Raw genomic sequence first — 8,551 nt, 5'->3', positions numbered from 1 at the left:
CCGCCCACCACTGCTCTTGCCCCGTGTCTTTTTCAAACCTCCCGCCCACCCCCGCACTTGCCCCGTGTCTCTTTCCCCCTCCCGCCCACCCCCCCGCTCATGTCCGTGTGTCTTTCTCCCTCCCGCCCACCCCCCGCTCATGTCCCGCTCGTGCCACGCTTGTCTCTCCCAGCCACCCACCCCCCGCTCATGCCCCGTGTGTCTCTCCCACCCCCCGCTCATGTCCGTGTGTCTCTTGCTCATGTCCGTGTGTCTCTCCCCTTGCCCCCCACCTTCCGCTCATGCCTCGTGTGTCACTTACACTACCGCCACCACAGCTCTTGCCCCGTGTGTCTGTCTCCCTCCCCCACCCCCGCTCTTGCCCCATGTGTCTGTCTTCCTCCCCCCCACCCCCGCTCTTGCCCAGTGTCTCTTTCCCCCTCCAGCCCACCCACGCTCTTGCCCCGTGTCTCTTTCCCCCTCCCGCCCACCCCCGCTCTTGCCCCGTGTCTCTTTCCCTCTCCTGCCTACCCCGCTCTCGCCCCGTGTCTCTTTCCCCCTCCCGCCCACCCCCGCTCTTGCCCCGTGTCTCTTTCCCCCTCCCGCCCACCCCCGCTCTTGCCCCGTGTCTCTTTCCCCCTCCTGCCCACCCCCGCTCTTGCCCCGTGTCTCTTTCCCCCTCCCGCCCACCCGCGCTCTTGCCCTGTGTCTCTTTCCCCCTCCCGCCCACCCCCGCTCTTGCCCCGTGTCTCTTTCCCCCTCCTGCCTACCCCCGCTCTTGCCCCGTGTCTCTTTCCCCTCCCGCCCACCCCCACTCTTGCCCCATGTCTCTTTCCCCCTCCCGCCCACCACTGCTCTTGCCCCGTGTCTTTTTCCCCCTCCCACCCACCCCCGCACTTGCCCCGTGTCTCTTTCCCCCTCCCGCCCGTCCCCGCTCTTGCCCCATGTCTCTTTTACCCTCCCGCCCACCCCTGCTCTTGCCCTGTGTCTCTTTCCCCCTCCCGCCCACCCCCGCTCTTGCCCTGTGTCTCTTTCCCCCTCCCGCCCACCCCCGCTCTTGCCCCGTGTCTCTTTCCCCCTCCCACCCACCCCCGCTCTTGCCCCGTGTCACTTTCCCCCTCCCGCCCACCCCCGCACTTGCCCCGTGTCTCTTTCCCCCCCCGCCCACCCCCGCTCTTGCCCCGTGTCTTTCCCCTCCCGCCCTTCCCCGCTCTTGCCCCATGTCTTTCCCCCTCCCGCCCACACCTGCTCTTGTCCCGTGCCTTTCCCCTTCCCGCCTACCCCGGCTCTTGCCCCGTGTGTCTCTCCTGCTCATGTCCCATGTGTCTCTCCCCCTCCCGCTCATGCCCCGTGTCTCTCTCTCCCTCCCCACACCCCCGCTCATGCCCTGTGTGTCTCTCTCCCTCCCGCCCACCCCCCGCTCATACCCCGTGTGTCTCTCCCTCCTGCCCACCCCCCGCTCATGCCCCATGTGTCTGTCTCCCTCCCCCCACCCCCCGCTCATGCCCTGTGTGTCTCTCTCCCTCCCCCCACACCTGCTCATGCCCCGTGTCTGTTCTCCCCACCCCCCGCTCATACCCATGTCTGTTGTCCCCCCCACCCCCTGCTTATGCCCCGTGTCTTTCTCCTGCTCCCCCACCCCTCGCTCATGCCCCGTGTCTCTCCTGTTGCCCCCCACCCCCCGCTCATGCCCCGTGTCTCTCCTGTTGCCCCCCACCCCCCGCTCATGCCCCGTGTTTGTCTCCTGTTCTCCCCACCCCCGCTCATGCTCCGTGTTTGTCTCCTGTTCCCCCCACCCCCCGCTCATGCCCTGTGTCTGTCTCCTGTTGCCCCCATCCCCCGCTCATGCCCCGTGTCTCTCTCCTGTTGCCCCCCACCCCCGCTCATGCCCCGTGTCTCTCTCCTGTTGCCCCCCACGCCCCGCTCATGCCCCGTGTCTGTCTCCTGTACCCCCCACCCCCAGCTCATGCCCCGTGTCTGTCTCCTGTTCCTCCCACCCCCCGCTCATGCCCCGTGTCTGTCTCCTGTTGTCCCTCACCCCCCCGCTCATGCCCCGTGTCTGTTCTCCCCACCCCCCGCTCATGCCCCGTGTCTGTTGTCCCCCCCACCCCCTGCTCATGCCCCGTGTCTGTCTCCTGTTCCCTCCACCCCTCGCTCATGCCCTGTGTCTGTCTCCTGTTCACCCCACCCCCCGCTCATGCCCCGTGTCTCTCCTGTTGCCCCCACCCCGCTCATGCCCCGTGTCTGTCTCCTGTTATCCCTACCCCCTGCTCATGCCCCCAGTCGGTCTCCTGTTCCTCCTACCCCCTGCTCATGCCCCGTGTCTGTCTCCTGTTGCCCCTCACCCCACCCGCTCATGCCCCGTGTCTGTTCTCCCCACCCCACGCTCATGCCCCATTCCTGTTGTTCCCCCCGGCCCACTCATGCCCCGTGTCTGTCTCCTGTTCCCGCCACCCCTCGCTCATCCCCCGTGTCTGTCTCCTGTTCCTCCACCCCCGCTCTTGCCCCATGTCTCTTTTACCCTCCCGCCTACCCCCGCTCTTGCCCTGTGTCTCTTTCCCCCATCCCGCCCACCCCCGCTCTTGCCCTGTGTCTCTTTCCCCCTCCCGCCCACCCCCGCTCTTGCCCCGTGTCTCTTTCGCCCTCCCACCCACCCCCGCTCTTGCCCCGTGTCACTTTCCCCCTCCCGCCCACCCCCGCACTTGCCCCGTGTCTCTTTCCCCCTCCCGCCCACCCCCGCTCTTGCTTTCCCCTCCCGCCCTTCCCCGCTCTTGCCCCATGTCTTTCCCCCTCCCCGCCCACACCTGCTCTTGTCCCGTGCCTTTCCCCTTCCCGCCTACCCCGGCTCTTGCCCCGTGTGTCTCTCCTGCTCATGTCCCGTGTGTCTCTCCCCCTCCTGCTCATGCCCCGTGTCTCTCTCTCCCTCCCCACACCCCCGCTCATGCCCTGTGTGTCTCTCTCCCTCCCGCCCACCCCCCGCTCATGCCCCGTGTGTCTCTCCCTCCCCCCACCCCCCGCTCATGCCCCGTGTGTCTCTCCCTCCTGCCCACCCCCCGCTCATGCCCCATGTGTCTGTCTCCCTCCTGCCCACCCCCCGCTCATGCCCCATGTGTCTGTCTCCCTCCCCCCACCCCCCGCTCATGCCCTGTGTGTCTCTCTCCCTCCCCCCACACCTGCAAATGCCCCGTGTCTGTTCTCCCCACCCCCGCTCATACCCGTGTCTGTTGTCCCCCCCACCCCCTGCTTATGCCCCGTGTCTTTCTCCTGCTCCCCCACCCCTCGCTCATGCCCCGTGTCTCTCCTGTTGCCCCCCACCCCCCGCTCATGCCCCGTGTCTCTCCTGTTGCCCCCCACCCCCCGCTCATGCCCCGTGTTTGTCTCCTGTTCTCCCCACCCCCACTCATGCTCCGTGTTTGTCTCCTGTTCCCCCACCCCCGCTCATGCCCTGTGTCTGTCTCCTGTTGCCCCATCCCCCGCTCATGCCCCGTGTCTCTCTCCTGTTGCCCCCCACCCCCCGCTCATGCCCCGTGTCTCTCTCCTGTTGCCCCCCACCACCCGCTCATGCCCCGTGTCTGTCTCCTGTACCCCCCACCCCCAGCTCATGCCCCGTGTCTGTCTCCTGTTCCTCCCACCCCCGCTCATGCCCGTGTCTGTCTCCTGTTGTCCCTCACCCCCCCGCTCATGCCCCGTGTCTGTTCTCCCCACCCCCCGCTCATGCCCCGTGTCTGTTGTCCCCCCCACCCCCCGCTCATGCCCCGTGTCTGTCTCCTGTTCCCTCCACCCCTCGCTCATGCCCTGTGTCTGTCTCCTGTTCACCCCACCCCCCGCTCATGCCCCGTGTCTCTCCTGTTGCCCCCACCCCGCTCATGCCCCGTGTCTGTCTCCTGTTCTCCCTACCCCCTGCTCATGCCCCCAGTTGGTCTCCTGTTCCTCCCACCCCCCGCTCATGCCCCGTGTCTGTCTCCTGTTGCCCCTCACCCCACCCGCTCATGCCCCGTGTCTGTTCTCCCCACCCCACGCTCATGCCCCCATGCCTGTTGTTCCCCCCGGCCCACTCATGCCCTGTGTCTGTCTCCTGTTCCCACCACCCCTCGCTCATCCCCCGTGTCTGTCTCCTGTTCCTCCACCCCCGCTCATGTCCCGTGTCTCTCCTGTTGCCCACACCCTCCGCTCATGCCCCGTGTCTGTCTCCTGTTACCCCCCACCCCCCGCTCATGCCCCGTGTCTGTCTCCTGTTCTCCCCACCCCCCGCTCATGCTCCGTGTCTGTCTCCTGTTCCCCCCACCCCCCGCTCATGCCCAGTGTCTGTCTCCTGTTGTCCCTCACCCCCCCCGCTCATGCCCCGTGTCTGTTCTCCCCACCCCCCGCTCATGCCCCATGTCTGATGTTCCCCCCACCCCCGCTCATGCCCCGTGTCTGTCTCCTGTTCCCCCCACCCCTCGCTCATGCCCTGTGTCTGTCTCCTGTTCACCCCACCCCTCGCTCATGCCCCGTGTCTGTCTCCTGTTGCCCCCCACCCCACCCGCTCATGCCCCGTGTCTGTTCTCCCCACCCCACGCTCATGCCCCATGCCTGTTGTTCCCCCCACCCCCGCTCATGCCCCGTGTCTGTTCTCCCCACCCCACGCTCATGCCCCATGCCTGTTGTTCCCCCCACCCTCACTCATGCCCCGTGTCTGTCTCCTGTTCCCGCCACCCCTCGCTCATCCCCCGTGTCTGTCTCCTGTTCCCCCACCCCCGCTCATGTCCCGTGTCTCTCCTGTTGCCCCCACCCTCCGCTCATGCCCCGTGTCTGTCTCCTGTTACCCCCACTCCCCGCTCATGCCCCGTGTCTGTCTCCTGTTCTCCCCACCCCCCGCTCATGCTCCGTGTCTGTCTCCTGTTCCCCCCACCCCCCGCTCATGCCCAGTGTCTGTCTCCTGTTGTCCCTCACCCCCCGCTCATGCCCCGTGTCTGTTCTCCCCACCCCCCGCTCATGCCCCATGTCTGATGTTCCCCCCACCCCCGCTCATGCCCCGTGTCTGTCTCCTGTTCCCCCCACCCCTCGATCATGCCCTGTGTCTGTCTCCTGTTCACCCCACCCCTCGCTCATGACCCGTGTCTGTCTCCTGTTGCCCCCACCCCACCCGCTCATGCCCCGTGTCTGTTCTCCCCACCCCACGCTCATGCCCCATGCCTGTTGTTCCCCCCCACCCCCGCTCATGCCCCGTGTCTGTCTCCTGTTCCCGCCACCCCTCGCTCATGCCCCGTGTCTGTCTCCTGTTCCCCCCACCCCCCGCTCTTGCCCTGTGTCTCTTTCCCCCTCCCGCCCACTCCCGCTCTTGCCCTGTGTCTCTTTTCCCCTTCCGCCCACCCCCGCTCTTGCCCCATGTCACTTTCCCCCTCCCGCCCACCCCCGCTCTTGCCCCGTGTCTCTTTCCCCCTCCCGCCCACCCCCGCTCTTGCCCCATGTCTTTCCCCTCCCGCCCTCCCCCGCTCTTGCCCCATGTCTTTCCCCCTCCCGCCCACCCCTGCTCTTGTCCCGTGTCTTTCCCCTTCCCGCCTACCCCGGCTCTTGCCCCGTGTGTCTCTCCTGCTCATGTCCCGTGTGTCTCTCCCCCTCCTGCTCATGCCCCGTGTCTCTCTCTCCCTCCCCACACCCCCGCTCATGCCCTGTGTGTCTCTCTCCCTCCCGCCCACCCCCCGCTCATGCCCCGTGTGTCTCTCCCTCCCCCCACCCCCCGCTCATGCCCCGTGTGTCTCTCCCTCCTGCCCACCCCCCGCTCATGCCCCATGTGTCTGTCTCCCTCCTGCCCACCCCCCACTCATGCCCCATGTGTCTGTCTCCCTCCCCCCACCCCCCGCTCATGCCCTGTGTGTCTCTCTCCCTCCCCCCACACCTGCTCATGCCCCGTGTCTGTTCTCCCCACCCCCCGCTCATACCCGTGTCTGTTGTCCCCCCCACCCCCTGCTTATGCCCCGTGTCTTTCTCCTGCTCCCCCACCCCTCGCTCATGCCCCGTGTCTCTCCTGTTGCCCCCCACCCCCCGCTCATGCCCCGTGTTTGTCTCCTGTTCTCCCCACCCCCACTCATGCTCCGTGTTTGTCTCCTGTTCCCCCCACCCCCCGCTCATGCCCTGTGTCTGTCTCCTGTTGCCCCCATCCCCCGCTCATGCCCCGTGTCTCTCTCCTGTTGCCCCCCACCCCCCGCTCATGCCCCGTGTCTCTCTCCTGTTGCCCCCCACCACCCGCTCATGCCCCGTGTCTGTCTCCTGTACCCCCCACCCCCAGCTCATGCCCCGTGTCTGTCTCCTGTTCCTCCCACCCCCCGCTCATGCCCGTGTCTGTCTCCTGTTGTCCCTCACCCCCCCGCTCATGCCCCGTGTCTGTTCTCCCCACCCCCCGCTCATGCCCCGTGTCTGTTGTCCCCCCCACCCCCCGCTCATGCCCCGTGTCTGTCTCCTGTTCCCTCCACCCCTCGCTCATGCCCTGTGTCTGTCTCCTGTTCACCCCACCCCCCGCTCATGCCCCGTGTCTCTCCTGTTGCCCCCACCCCGCTCATGCCCCGTGTCTGTCTCCTGTTCTCCCTACCCCCTGCTCATGCCCCCAGTTGGTCTCCTGTTCCTCCCACCCCCCACTCATGCCCCGTGTCTGTCTCCTGTTGCCCCTCACCCCACCCGCTCATGCCCCGTGTCTGTTCTCCCCACCCCACGCTCATGCCCCATGCCTGTTGTTCCCCCCGGCCCACTCATGCCCTGTGTCTGTCTCCTGTTCCCGCCACCCCTCGCTCATCCCCCGTGTCTGTCTCCTGTTCCTCCACCCCCGCTCATGTCCCGTGTCTCTCCTGTTGCCCACACCCTCCGCTCATGCCCCGTGTCTGTCTCCTGTTACCCCCCACCCCCCGCTCATGCCCCGTGTCTGTCTCCTGTTCTCCCCACCCCCCGCTCATGCTCCGTGTCTGTCTCCTGTTCCCCCCATCCCCCGCTCATGCCCAGTGTCTGTCTCCTGTTGTCCCTCACCCCCCCGCTCATGCCCCGTGTCTGTTCTCCCCACCCCCGCTCATGCCCCATGTCTGATGTTCCCCCCACCCCCGCTCATGCCCCGTGTCTGTCTCCTGTTCCCCCCACCCCTCGCTCATGCCCTGTGTCTGTCTCCTGTTCACCCCACCCCTCGCTCATGCCCCGTTTCTGTCTCCTGTTGCCCCCCACCCCACCCGCTCATGCCCCGTGTCTGTTCTCCCCACCCCACGCTCATGCCCCATGCCTGTTGTTCCCCCCCACCCCCGCTCATGCCCCGTGTCTGTTCTCCCCACCCCACGCTCATGCCCCATGCCTGTTGTTCCCCCCACCCTCACTCATGCCCCGTGTCTGTCTCCTGTTCCCGCCACCCCTCGCTCATCCCCCGTGTCTGTCTCCTGTTCCCCCACCCCCGCTCATGTCCCGTGTCTCTCCTGTTGCCCCCACCCTCCGCTCATGCCCCGTGTCTGTCTCCTGTTACCCCCACTCCCCGCTCATGCCCCGTGTCTGTCTCCTGTTCTCCCCACCCCCCGCTCATGCTCCGTGTCTGTCTCCTGTTCCCCCCACCCCCCGCTCATGCCCAGTGTCTGTCTCCTGTTGTCCCTCACCCCCCGCTCATGCCCCGTGTCTGTTCTCCCCACCCCCCGCTCATGCCCCATGTCTGATGTTCCCCCCACCCCCGCTCATGCCCCGTGTCTGTCTCCTGTTCCCCCCACCCCTCGATCATGCCCTGTGTCTGTCTCCTGTTCACCCCACCCCTCGCTCATGACCCGTGTCTGTCTCCTGTTGCCCCCACCCCACCCGCTCATGCCCCGTGTCTGTTCTCCCCACCCCACGCTCATGCCCCATGCCTGTTGTTCCCCCCCACCCCCGCTCATGCCCCGTGTCTGTCTCCTGTTCCCGCCACCCCTCGCTCATGCCCCGTGTCTGTCTCCTGTTCCCCCCACCCCCGCTCTTGCCCTGTGTCTCTTTCCCCCTCCCGCCCACCCCCGCTCTTGCCCTGTGTCTCTTTTCCCCTTCCGCCCACCCCCGCTCTTGCCCCATGTCACTTTCCCCCTCCCGCCCACCCCCGCTCTTGCCCCGTGTCTCTTTCCCCCTCCCGCCCACCCCCGCTCTTGCCCCATGTCTTTCCCCTCCCGCCCTCCCCCGCTCTTGCCCCATGTCTTTCCCCCTCCCGCCCACCCCTGCTCTTGTCCCGTGTCTTTCCCCTTCCCGCCTACCCCGGCTCTTGCCCCATGTGTCTCTCCTGCTCATGTCCCGTGTGTCTCTCCCCCTCCAGCTCATGCCCCGTGTGTCTCTCTCCCTCCCCCACCCCATGCTCATGCCCCGTGTGTCTCTCTCCCTCCCCCAACCCGCGCTCATGCCCGTGTGTCTCTCTCCCTCCCCCACCCACTGCTCATGCTCCGTGTGTCTCTCTCCCTCCCCCACCCCCCGCTAATGCCCTGTGTGTCTCTCTCCCTCCCCCCACCTCCCGCTCATGCCCTGTGTGTCTCTCCCCCTTCCCCCCACCCCCGCTCATGCCCTGTGTGCCTCTCTCCCTCCCCCCCACCCCCGCTCATGCCCCGTGTCTCTCTCTCCC

This window comes from Ambystoma mexicanum, chromosome 11 (assembly GCF_040938575.1).
Source record: "Ambystoma mexicanum isolate Mex_15411 chromosome 11, UKY_AmexF1_1, whole genome shotgun sequence".
Lineage (NCBI taxonomy): Eukaryota > Metazoa > Chordata > Amphibia > Caudata > Ambystomatidae > Ambystoma > Ambystoma mexicanum.
This window is presented reverse-complemented; position numbering follows the sequence as displayed.